The sequence below is a fragment of the Phyllobates terribilis genome, unplaced genomic scaffold, assembly GCF_046119375.1.
Source record: "Phyllobates terribilis strain yellow unplaced genomic scaffold, ASM4611937v1 Scaffold_3__8_contigs__length_932513732, whole genome shotgun sequence".
NCBI classification, from domain to species: Eukaryota; Metazoa; Chordata; class Amphibia; order Anura; family Dendrobatidae; genus Phyllobates; species Phyllobates terribilis.
Window position 1 is genome coordinate 719,341,185 of NW_027362763.1, and position 12,950 is coordinate 719,354,134.

The window sequence follows — 12,950 nt, forward strand, 5'->3', positions numbered from 1 at the left end:
ACCATTACTGACCCACTGCCAAACTGGTCATGCTGAAGGATGTTGCAGGCAGTAGATCGCTCTCCACGGCGTCTCCAGACTCTGTCACATCTGTCACATGTGCTCAGTGTGAACCTGTTTTCATCTGTGAAGAGCACAGGGTGCCAGTGGCGACTTTGCCAAGCCTGGTGTTCTGTGGCAAATGCCAAGCGTCCTGCACGGTGTTGGGCTGTGAGCACAACCCCCATCTGTGGACGTCGGGCCCTCATACCACCCTCATGGAGTCAGTTTCTAACCGTTTGTGCATACACATGCACATTTGTGGCCTGCTGGAGGTCATTTTGCAGGGCTCTGGCAGTGGTCCTCCTGTTCCTCCTTGCACAAAGGCGGAGGTAGCGGTCCTGCTGCTGGGTTGTTGCCCTCCTACGGCCCCCTCCACGTCTCCTGGTGTACTGGCCTGTCTCCTGGTAGCGCCTCCAGCCTTTGGACACTACGCTGACAGACACAGCAAACCTTCTTGCCACAGCTTGCTTTGATGTACCATCGTGGATGAGCTGCACTACCTGAGCAACTTCTGTGGGTTGTAGAGTCCGTCTCATGCTACCACGAGTGTGAAAGCACAACCAACATTCAAAAGTGACCAAGACATCAGCCAGAAAGCATTGGTACTGAGATGTGGTCTGTGGTCCCCACATGCAGAACCACTCCTTTACTGAGGGTGTCTTGATAATTGCCAATTTCCATCTATTGTCTATTCCATTTGCACAACAGCATGTGAAATTGATTGTCAATCAGTTTTGCATCCTAAGTGGACAGTTTGATTTCACAGAAGTTTGATTTACTTGGAGTTATATTCTGTTGTTTAAGTGTTCCCTTTATTTTTTTGAGCAGTGTATATATATGTCATAGGCGTTGGCCAACTACTGCAACACATTGTAGTGCAGCAGATTTTTAAATTCTTTTGGGGGAAGGAATCCAGTCTGTGAGCAGACAGGAGTGGCCTGCTATACATTATTATGCAAAGTTAAGATTTTAGGTGGTGGAAAATTGGACTTTTCCCCATGATCCACCATTCCTAGGTGTCCTCCAAGCATTGGACTCTAGGAATAACCCAAGATTGGAGCATGTTAAACCTCACAACCTTTCACCATCATTGATTTTACTGTAAAAGGGAACTTTTACTACTGAAACTAGTAGTATGGCTGTATAGGTCGTACTGCACAAATACAAATGATGTCTGTCCTGAAGTGATCCGATGTGTCAGCGCTGAGAAATCAAGCTTTGAAGCCACATGCAAATTAGCCTGAAATTGTGTTGGGGTGTTGGGGACGTATCAATGCACTCCTACAGCAACATTCCCACCTCCACCAGGCACTTCCAAACTAATTTGCATGTGGCTTTAAAGCTTTATTTCTTAGCGCTGGCTATCAGATTCTTACAACACTGGTATTATTGTGGACCTATATGTGATGCTGAGTCCCTACTCATGAACAAGCTGTGAGACAGCGTAGTCTGGAGGTCCGAGGTCAGATACCAGGATGGTTCATAGTACAGAGGGGCAAGACAAAGGCGTGGTCAAGTAACAGTCCAGGGTCAAATGCCAGGAGGCTACGTCAATATAAGGGGATAAGACAAACGGATAGTCAGAGGTCAAGTCCGGGGTCAGATACCTGAGGTCAGAAAGCAGTCAAGAGCAAAAGGGATTACACAAACAAATACTACGACAAATCCTAGGTCCGGCAACGAGATCAGGGAATCAGACACAGAGAGAGGCACATATTAAACAAAACAAAGCTACGCTGACAATGGTCTGCTCATAGGTAGTCAGCTAATTAAGGGCGGGAGGCACCTGGAGGAACGCCCGCAGGCTAGGCCAGATAGAGCAGCAGGTCTGTCAATCAAAATGCTGACAGACAGCACACCCCAGCATCAGATTGGACAACTGGGCTATCACTCAATACTGACAGTCTAAAACACTCCAAACCCCATAGGGTGGCTGAGCTGTCACTCACAGCGTCCCTAGGCCACAGTGAATGATGAAACCGTGACACTATACAGTTGTACAACTACAGTAGGTACGGAAAGTATTCAGACCCCTTTAAATTTATCACTCTTTGTTTCATTGCAGCCATTTGGTAAATTCTAAAAAGTTAATTTTTTTTCTCATTAAAGTGCACTCTGCACCCCATCTTGACTGAAAAAAAACAGAAATGTAGAAATTTTTGCAAATTTATTAAAAAAGAAAAACTGAAATATCACATGATCATAAGTATTCAGACCCTTTGGTCAGTATTGAGTAGAAGCACCCTTTTGAGCTAGTACAGCCATGAGTCTTCTTGGGAATGATGCAACAAGTTTTTCACACCGGGATTTGGGGATCCTCTGCCATTCTTCCTTGCAGATCCTCTCCAGTTCCATTAGGTTGGATGGTGAACGTTGGTGGACAGCCATTTTCAGGTCTGTCCACAGATGCTCAATTGGGTTTAGGTCAGGGCTCTGGCTGGGCCAGTCAAGAATGGTCACAGAGTAGTTCTGAAGCCACTCCTTTGTTATTTTAGCAGTGTGCTTAGGGTCATTGTCTTCTTGGAAGGTGAACCTTCGGCCAAATCTGAGGTCCAGAGCACTCTGGAAGAGGTTTTCATCCACGATATCTCTGTACTTGGCCGTATTCATGTTTCCTTCAATTTCTACCAGTCGTCCTGTCCCTGCAGCTGAAAAACACCCCCACAGCATGATGCTGTCACCACCATGTTTCACTGTTGGGATTGTATTGGGCAGGTGATGAGCAGTGTCTGGTTTTCTCCACACATACCGCTTAGAATTATCACCAAAAAGTTCTATCTTCGTCTCATCAGACCAGAGAATCTTATTTCTTATAGTCTGGGAGTCCTTCATGTGTTTTTGAGCAAACTCTATGCGGGCTTTCATATGTCTTGCACTGAGAAGAGGCTTCTGTCGGGCCACTGTGCCATAAAGGCCCGACTGATGGAGAGCTGCAGTGATAGTTGACTTTGTGGAACTTTCTCCTCTCCCCATTGCATCTCTGGAGCTCAGCCACAGTGATCTTGGGGTTCTTCTTTACCTCTCTCACCAAGGCTCTTCTTCCATGATTAATCAGTTTGGCTGGACGGCCAAGTCTAGGAAGACTTCTGGTGGTCCCAAACTTCTTCTATTTAAGGATTATGGAGGCCACTGTGCTTTTAGGAACCTTGAGTAATGCAGAAATTCTTTTATAACGTTGGCAAGATCTGTGCCTTGCCACAATTCTGTCTCTGAGCTCCTTGGGCCGTTCAATTGAGCTCGTGATTCTCATTTGGTCTGACATGCACTGTAAGCTGTGAGGTCTTATATACACAGGTGTGTGCCTTTCCAAATCAAGTCCTATCAGTTTAATTAAACACAGCTGGACTCCAATGAAGGAGTAGAACCATCTCAAGGAGGATCACAAGGAAATGGACAGCATGTGACTTAAATATGAGTGTCTGAGCAAAGGGTCTGAATACTTATGACTAGTGTTTTGCGAGCACTAAAATGCTTGGGTGCTCGAAGCACGGGCAGAGCTCACCGTGATACTCGGGTGCTCGACCCGAGCAACGAGCCCAATGTTAGTCTATGGGAGACCCGAGCATTTTTGCGGCAGCACCCCCGGCAGTCTGTAGAAAGCCTAAAAAGTGCCCAAAACGATAGTGACAGTGTTCAAATGACATGGGGACAGCATGGGGATCACCCCAGGATGCATTTCTGACCCCCAGGTCACTGCTGTCAACAACGTGGTCAGAGGTATTAAACCACTTTTACGGGCTCACAATAAAACGTTCAAAAACGAAGATGAAACGGTTTTCCTGTGAAATATGTTAAGGAACTTCCTTTCCGGGGTAAAGACTTGTGTATAAGGTAAAATAAATAACCAAAAGCAAAAATACTCCTCCACACCTTGGGCTATGTTCACAAGTAGCATTTTGTTATGCGTTTTTGCACTTTTGTATTGCTTTCAACTGTGACAAATGCATTCACCGGGAAATGTCATTTTAACATTTTACAATCTTATCTGGCCATGTGCTGTGTGTGACACATGCATACAGTGCTGAAAAGACATGGGAACAGCATGGGGAAGACGCCTGGAAGCATCTCTGACACCCAGGTCACTGCCTAAAATTGTGCCCATCATAAGTGATCCTTGCCGCATCAGAAGATGCTGACTTGCAACTATCCCCGTGCAAGTCCTTGTCCCAGGGCAGTGTTCAATTGTACCTCCCCCATTCCTTGCAATGCAAGCGCAAGTATGCAGCCTGCCACCCACCCACCCCCAGGCTGCAATACCATACTGCTAGCTTGCTTGCACTTGAAATTGCGCCTTTTAGGCATGTGGAAGCAGACGCCAGCCACCATGTCATGGCTGCATAGGCGGCCTGGTATCCATACTCAGTCCTCAGCCGCCCGGCGGCCGGGTCTCCACGCTCGGTCCCCAGCCGCCAGGAGGCGGCAGAGTGTCCATACTCGGACCCCAGCCGCAACTATTTCTCCTGTCAACTTCCCCCACACTTTTCTTAACCTGGCCTGCTTTAGGGCAGCATTGGACGAGCCCACGAGAGAACCAGACTCCTCCGGTGGGCCCTGGCATCTCCATCAGGGGAGTTGAGAGTGCCAAGGTGAGGAGCATGATGATGATGATAGAAGTTAGCATCTGCTTTGTTGTCTTGGAATGCAAGCGCATGTATGTAGTAGCGGCTAGGCCTGACGTGGTCAGCGTTTAGGCACATATCCTACCTCCTCCGAGGATTGCTGTATGTTTTCCTACTACTATCCCAGTTCTATGACTCCCGTTAAAACAAAGCTTCAGGTGATGAATGATGGATCAGGTGGTGGCAAAGGAGAAAGAGCAGGAGGAACAGGGACCATTCACATCAATATCAGGCCAGTCAACCACACATGTCTTGTAGGATATGTTTCTGTACCAAAAGGAGCGGTTCAGCTACACAGTTATAGGGCATACAGTGAGTGCAATACCTACCAAAAATTTTGAGGCACTCCAATGCCCCTTGGAAGTGACATGGAAGTCAGAGGGCCTTAACTAAACCGTTTTTTCCATTTATAGCAACTGGGTCTCCTGTGCACTGTTGGCCTAAGCAGTGAATGGAAGGCTTTCCAAAAATTATGAGGAACTGCAATGCCCCTTGAAACAGACATGGATTACAGCATACTAAAAACCTTCTACCCATTATTGGGGAGTGGGTCTCCCTTATTGTTCGCCTATGCATTGAAAACCAAAAGCTGACTAAAATTAGGAGGAAATGCAATGCCCGATGGAAGAGTCATGGAGGTTAGAGTTAATTAAAAACAACATTTCAATGCCCCTTGGAAGAGCTGTGGAGTTCAGAGTGGTTTAACAAGATGGTTTTAATGCCCCTTGGAAGAGACGTGGAGGTCGCAGTAGCTTAACAAGACGGTTTTAATGCCCCCCTGGAAGAATGGTGGAGGTCGCAGTAGCTTAACAAGACAGTTTTAATGCCCCTTGGAAGAGACGTGGAGGTCGCAGTAGCTTAACAAGACGGTTTTAATGCCCCTTGGAAGAGACGTTGAGGTCGCAGTAGCTTAACAAGACGGTTTTAATGCCCCTTGCAAGAATGGTGGAGGTCGCAGTAGCTTACTAAGACGGTTTTAATGCCCCTTGCAAGAATGGTGGATTTCGCAGTAGCTTACTAAGACGGTTTTAATGCCCCTTGGAAGAGACGTGGAAGTCGCAGTAGCTTAACAAGACGGTTTTAATGCCCCTTGGAAGAGACGTGGAGGTGGCAGTAGCTTAACAAGATGGTTTTAATGCCCCTTGGAAAAGTGGTGGAGGTCGCAGTAGCTGAACAAGATGGTTTTAATGCCCCTTGGAAGAATGGTGGAGGTCGCAGTAGCTTAACAAGACGGTTTTAATGCCCCTTGGAAGAGACGTGGAGGTCGCAGTAGCTTAACAAGACGATTTTAATGCCCCTTGGCAAAGTGGTGGAGGTCGCAGTAGCTTAACAAGATGGTTTTAATGCCCCTTGGAAAAGACGTGGAGGTCGCAGTAGCTTAACAACACGGTTTTAATGCCCCTTGGAAAAGTGGTGGAGGTCGCAGTACCTTATCAAGACGGTTTTAATGCCCCTTGGAAGAATGGTGGAGGTCGCAGTAGTTTAACAAGACGGTTTTAATGCCCCTTGGAAGAGACATGGTAGTCGCAGTAGCTTAACAAGACAGTTTTAATGCCCCTTGGAAGAGACGTGGAGGTCGGAGTAGCTTAACAAGACGGTTTTAATGCCCCTTGGAAAAGTGGTGGAGGTCGCAGTAGCTTAACAAGACGGTTTTAATGCCCATTGGAAGAATGGTGGAGGTCACAGTAGCTTAACAAGACAGTTTTAATGCCCCTTGAAAGAGACGTGGAGGTCGCAGTAGGTTAACCAGACGCTTTTAAAGCCGCTTGGAAGAGACGTGGAGGTAGCAGTAGCTTAACAAGACAGTTTTAATGTCCTTTGGAAAAGTGGTGGAGGTCGCAGTAGCTTAACAAGACTGTTTAATGCCCCTTGGAAGAGACGTGGAGGTCACAGTAGCTTAACAAGACGGTTTTAATGCCCCTTGGAAGAATGGTGGAGGTCGCAGTAGCTTAACAAGATGGTTTTAACGCCCCTTGGAAGAATGGTGGAGGTCGCAGTAGCTTAACAAGACGGTTTTAATGCCCCTTGGAAGAGACGTGGAGGTCGCAGTAGCTTAGCAAGACGGTTTTACTGCCCCTTGGAAAAGTGGTGGAGGTCGCAGTAGCTTAACAAGACGGTTTTAATGCCCCTTGGAAGATTGGTGGAGGTCGCAGTAGCTTAACAAGACGGTTTTAATGCCCCTTGGAAGAGACGTGGAGGTCGCAGTAGCTTAACAAGACGGTTTTAATGCCCCTTGGAAAAGTGGTGGAGGTCGCAGTAGCTTAACAAGATGGTTTTAATGCCCCTTGGAAAAGACTTGGAGGTCGCAGTAGCTTAACAAGACGGTTTTAATGCCCCTTGGAAAAGTGGTGGAGATCGCAGTAGCTTAACAAGACGGTTTTAATGCCCCTTGGAAGAGACATGATGGTCGCAGTAGCTTAACAACACATTTTTAATGCCCTTTGGAAGAGATGTGGAGGTCGCAGTAGCTTAACAAGACGGTTTTAATGCCCCTTGGAAAAGTGGTGGAGGTCGCAGTAGCTTAACAAGATGGTTTTAATGCCCCTTGGAAGAATAGTTGAGGTCACAATAGCTTAACAAGACAGTTTTAATGCCCCTTGAATGAGACGGGGAGGTCGCAGTAGGTTAACAAGACGCTTTTAATGCCCCTTGGAAGAGACGTGGAGGTAGCAGTAGCTTAACAAGACAGTTTTAATGCCCTTTGGAAAAGTGGTGGAGGTCGCAGTAGCTTAACAAGACTGTTTTAATGCCCCTTGGAAGAGACGTGTAGGTCGCAGTAGCTTAACAAGATGGTTTTAATGCCCCTTGGAAGAGACGTGGAGGTCGCAGTAGCTTAACAAGACGGTTTTAATGCCGCTTGGAAGAGACGTGGAGGTCGCACTAGCTTAACAAGATGGTTGTAATGCCCCTTGGAAAAGTGGTGGAGGCCGCAGTAGCTTAACAAGACGGTTTTAATGCCCCTTGGAAGAATGGTGGAGGTCGCAGTAGCTTAACAAGATGGTTTTAATGCCCCTTGGAAGAGACGTGGAGGTTGCAGTAGCTTAACAAGACGGTTTTAATGCCCCTTGGAAAAGTGGTGGAGGTCGCAGTAGCTTAACAAGACGGTTTTAATGCCCCTTGGAAAAGATGTGGAGGTCGCAGTAGCTTAACAAGACGGTTTTAATGCCCCTTGGAAAAGTGGTGGAGGTCGCAGTAGCTTAAGAAGACAGTTTTAATGCCCCTTGGAAGAATGGTGGAGGTCGCAGTAGCTTAACAAGACGGTTTTAATGCCCCTTGGAAGAGACGTGGAGGTCGCAGTAGCTTAACAAGACTGTTTTAATGCCCCTTGGCAAAGTGGTGGAGGTCGCAGTAGCTTAACAAAACGGTTTTAATGCCCCTTGGAAGATTGGTGGAGGTCGCAGTAGCTTAACAAGACGGTTTTAATGCCCCTTGGAAGAGACGTGGAGGTCGCAGTAGCTTAACAAGACGGTTTTAATGCCCCTTGGAAAAGTGGTGGAGGTCGCAGTAGCTTAACAAGATGGTTTTAATGCCCCTTGGAAAAGACGTGGAGGTCGCAGTAGCTTAACAAGACGGTTTTAATGCCCCTTGGAAAAGTGGTGGAGATCGCAGTAGCTTAACAAGATGGTTTTAATGCCCCTTGGAAGAGACATGGTGGTCGCAGTAGCTTAACAACACATTTTTAATGCCCTTTGGAAGAGATGTGGAGGTCGCAGTAGCCTAAGAAGACGGTTTTAATGCCCCTTGGAAAAGTGGTGGAGGTCGCAGTAGCTTAACAAGATGGTTTTAATGCCCCTTGGAAGAATGGTGGAGGTCACAATAGCTTAACAAGACAGTTTTAATGCCCCTTGAATGAGACGTGGAGGTCGCAGTAGGTTAACAAGACGCTTTTAATGCCCCTTGGAAGAGACGTGGAGGTAGCAGTAGCTTAACAAGACAGTTTTAATGCCCTTTGGAAAAGTGGTGGAGGTCGCAGTAGCTTAACAAGACTGTTTTAATGCCCCTTGGAAGAGACGTGTAGGTCGCAGTAGCTTAACAAGATGGTTTTAATGCCCCTTGTAAGAGACGTGGAGGTCGCAGTAGCTTAACAAGACGGTTTTAATGCCTCTTGGAAGAGACGTGGAGGTCGCAGTAGCTTAATAAGATGGATTTAATGCCCCTTGGAAAAGTGGTGGAGGTCGCAGTAGCTTAACAAGACGGTTTTAATGCCCCTTGGAAGAATGGTGGAGGTCGCAGTAGCTTAACAAGACGGTTTTAATGCCCCTTGGAGGAGACGTGGTGGTTGCAGTAGCTTAACAAGATGGTTTTAATGCCCCTTGGAAGAGACGTGGAGGTCGCAGTAGCTTACCAAGACGGTTTTAATGCCCCTTGGAAAAGTGGTGGAGGTCGCAGTAGCTTAACAAGACGGTTTTAATGCCCCTTGGAAGAATGGTGGAGGTCGCAGTAGCTTAACAAGATGGTTTTAATGCCCCTTGGAAGAGACGTGGAGGTCGCAGTAGCTTAACAAGACGGTTTTAATGCCCCTTGGAAAAGTGGTGGAGGTCGCAGTAGCTTAACAAGATGGTTTTAATGCCCCTTGGAAGAATGGTGGAGGTCGCAGTAGCTTAACAAGACGGTTTTAATGCCCCTTGGAAGAGACGTGGAGGTTGCAGTAGCTTAACAAGACGGTTTTAATGCCCCTTGGAAAAGTGGTGGAGGTCGCAGTAGCTTAACAAGACGCTTTTAATGCCCCTTGGAAAAGACGTGGAGGTCGCAGTAGCTTAACAAGACGGTTTTAATGCCCCTTGGAAAAGTGGTGGAGGTCGCAGTAGCTTAAGAAGACAGTTTTAATGCCCCTTGGAAGAATGGTGGAGGTCGCAGTAGCTTAACAAGACGGTTTTAATGACCCTTCGAAGAATGGTGAAGGTCACAGTAGCTTAACAAGACAGTTTTAATGCCCCTTGAAAGAGACGTGGAGGTCGAAGTAGGTTAACAAGACGGTTTTAATGCCCCTTGGAAGAGACGTGAAGGTCGCAGTAGCTTAACAAGACGGTTTTAATGCCCCTTGGAAAAGTGGTGGAGGTCGCAGTAGCTTAACAAGACGGTTTAAATGCCCCTTGGAAGAATGGTGGCGGTCACAGTAGCTTAACAAGACAGTGTTAATGCCCCTTGTAAGAGACGTGGAGGTTGCAGTAGCTTAATAAGACGGTTTTAATGCCCCTTGGAAGAGACGTGGAGGTCGCAGCAGCTTAACAAGACGGTTTTAATGCCCTTTGGAAAAGTGGTGGAGGTCGCAGTAGCTTAACAAGACAGTTTTAATGCCCCTTGGAAGAATGGTGGAGGTCGCAGTAGCTTAACAAGATGGTTTTAATGCCCCTTGGAAGAATGGTGGAGGTCGCAATAGTTTAACAAGACGGTTTTAATGCCCCTTGGAAGAGACGTGGTGGTCGCAGTAGCTTAACAAGACGGTTTTAATGCCCCTTGGAAGAGACGTGGAGTTCGCAGTAGCTTAACAAGACGGTTTTAATGCCCCTTGGAAAAGTGGTGGAGGTCGCAGTAGCTTAACAAGACGGTTTTAATGCCCCTTGGAAGATTGTTGGAGGTCGCAGTAGCTTAACAAGACGGTTTTAATGCCCCTTGGAAGAGACGTGGAGGTCGCAGTAGCTTAACAAGACGGTTTTAATGCCCCTTGGAAAAGTGGTGGAGGTCGCAGTAGCTTAACAAGATGGTTTTAATGCCCCTTGGAAAAGACGTGGAGGTCGCAGTAGCTTAACAAGACGGTTTTAATGCCCCTTGGAAGAGACATGGTGGTCGCAGTAGCTTAACAACACATTTTTAATGCCCCTTGGAAAAGTGGTGGAGGTCGCAGTAGCTTAACAAAATGGTTTTAATGCCCCTTGGAAGAATGGTGGAGGTCACAATAGCTTAACAAGACGGTTTTAATGCCCCTTGGAAAAGTGGTGGAGGTCGCAGTAGCTTAACAAGATGGTTTTAATGCCTCTTGGAAGAGACGTGGAGGTCGCAGTAGCTTAACAAGACGGTTTTAATGCCCCTTGGAAGAGACGTGGAGGTCGCAGTAGCTTAACAAGATGGATTTAATGCCCCTTGGAAAAGTGGTGGAGGTCGCAGTAGCTTAACAAGACGGTTTTAATGCCCCTTGGAAGAATGGTGGAGGTCGCAGTAGCTTAACAAGACGGTTTTAATGCCCTTTGGAGGAGACGTGGTGGTCGCAGTAGCTTAACAAGACGGTTTTAATGCCCCTTGGAAGAGACGTGGACGTCGCAGCAGCTTACCAAGACGGTTTTAATGCCCCTTGGAAAAGTGGTGGAGGTCGCAGTAGCTTAACAAGACTGTTTTAATGCCCCTTGGAAGAATGGTGGAGGTCGCAGTAGCTTAACAAGATGGTTTTAATGCCCCTTAGAAGAGACGTGGAGGTCGCAGTAGCTTAACAAGACGGTTTTAATGCCCCTTGGAAAAGTGGTGGAGGTCGCAGTAGCTTAACAAGACGGTTTTAATGCCCCTTGGAAGAATGGTGGAGGTCGCAGTAGCTTAACAAGATGGTTTTAATGCCCCTTGGAAGAGACGTGGAGGTTGCAGTAGCTTAACAAGACGGTTTTAATGCCCCTTGGAAAAGTGGTGGAGGTCGCAGTAGCTTAACAAGACGGTTTTAATGCCCCTTGGAAAAGACGTGGAGGTCGCAGTAGCTTAACAAGACGGTTTTAATGCCCCTTGGAAAAGTGGTGGAGGTCGCAGTAGCTTAAGAAGACAGTTTTAATGCCCCTTGGAAGAATGGTGGAGGTCGCAGTAGCTTAACAAGATGGTTTTAATGCCCCTTCGAAGAATGGTGAAGGTCACAGTAGCCTAACAAGACAGTTTTAATGCCCCTTGAAAGAGACGTGGAGGTCGCAGTAGGTTAACAAGACGGTTTTAATGCCCCTTGGAAGAGACGTGGAGGTCGCAGTAGCTTAACAAGACGGTTTTAATGCCCCTTGGAAAAGTGGTGGAGGCCGCAGTAGCTTAACAAGACGGTTTTAATGCCCCTTGGAAGAATGGTGGCGGTCACAGTAGCTTAACAAGACAGTGTTAATGCCCCTTGTAAGAGACGTGGAGGTCGCAGTAGCTTAACAAGACGGTTTTAATGCCCCTTGGAAGAGACGTGGAGGTCGCAGTAGCTTAACAAGACAGTTTTAATGCCCTTTGGAAAAGTGGTGGAGGTCGCAGTAGCTTAACAAGACGGTTTTAATGCCCCTTGGAAGAATGGTGGAGGTCGCAGTAGCTTAACAAGACTGTTTTAATGCCCCTTGGAAGAATGGTGGAGGTCGCAGTAGTTTAACAAGACGGTTTTAATGCCCCTTGGAAAAGTGGTGGAGGTCGCAGTAGCTTAACAAGACGGTTTTAATGCCCCTTGGAAAAGACGTGGAGGTCGCAGTAGCTTAACAAGACGGTTTTAATGCCCCTTGGAAAAGTGGTGGAGGTCGCAGTAGCTTAAGAAGACAGTTTTAATGCCCCTTGGAAGAATGGTGGAGGTCGCAGTAGCTTAACAAGACGGTTTTAATGACCCTTCGAAGAATGGTGAAGGTCACAGTAGCTTAACAAAACAGTTTTAATGCCCCTTGAAAGAGACGTGGAGGTCGAAGTAGGTTAACAAGACGGTTTTAATGCCCCTTGGAAGAGACGTGAAGGTCGCAGTAGCTTAACAAGACGGTTTTAATGCCCCTTGGAAAAGTGGTGGAGGTCGCAGTAGCTTAACAAGATGGTTTAAATGCCCCTTGGAAGAATGGTGGCGGTCACAGTAGCTTAACAAGACAGTGTTAATGCCCCTTGTAAGAGACGTGGAGGTTGCAGTAGCTTAACAAGACGGTTTTAATGCCCCTTGGAAGAGACGTGGAGGTCGCAGCAGCTTAACAAGACGGTTTTAATGCCCTTTGGAAAAGTGGTGGAGGTCGCAGTAGCTTAACAAGACCGTTTTAATGCCCCTTGGAAGAATGGTGGAGGTCGCAGTAGTTTAACAAGATGGTTTTAATGCCCCTTGGAAGAATGGTGGAGGTCGCAATAGTTTAACAAGACGGTTTTAATGCCCCTTGGAAGAGACGTGGTGGTCGCAGTAGCTTAACAAGACGGTTTTAACGCCCCTTGGAAAAGTGGTGGAGGTCGCAGTAGCTTAACAAGACGGTTTTAATGCCCCTTGGAAGATTGTTGGAGGTCGCAGTAGCTTAACAAGACGGTTTTAATGCCCCTTGGAAGAGACGTGGAGGTCGCAGTAGCTTAACAAGACGGTTTTAATGCCCCTTGGAAAAGTGGTGGAGGTCGCAG

At 47.1% G+C, this 12,950-nt stretch overlaps 1 protein-coding gene across 1 annotated transcript in view; it reads left to right on the forward strand.

Annotated features, from left to right (window-relative positions):
- Positions 1-12,950, forward strand: part of PLEKHH2 (pleckstrin homology, MyTH4 and FERM domain containing H2) — a 255,616-nt gene that overhangs the window by 36,666 nt on the left and 206,000 nt on the right. The window lies entirely within an intron of this gene.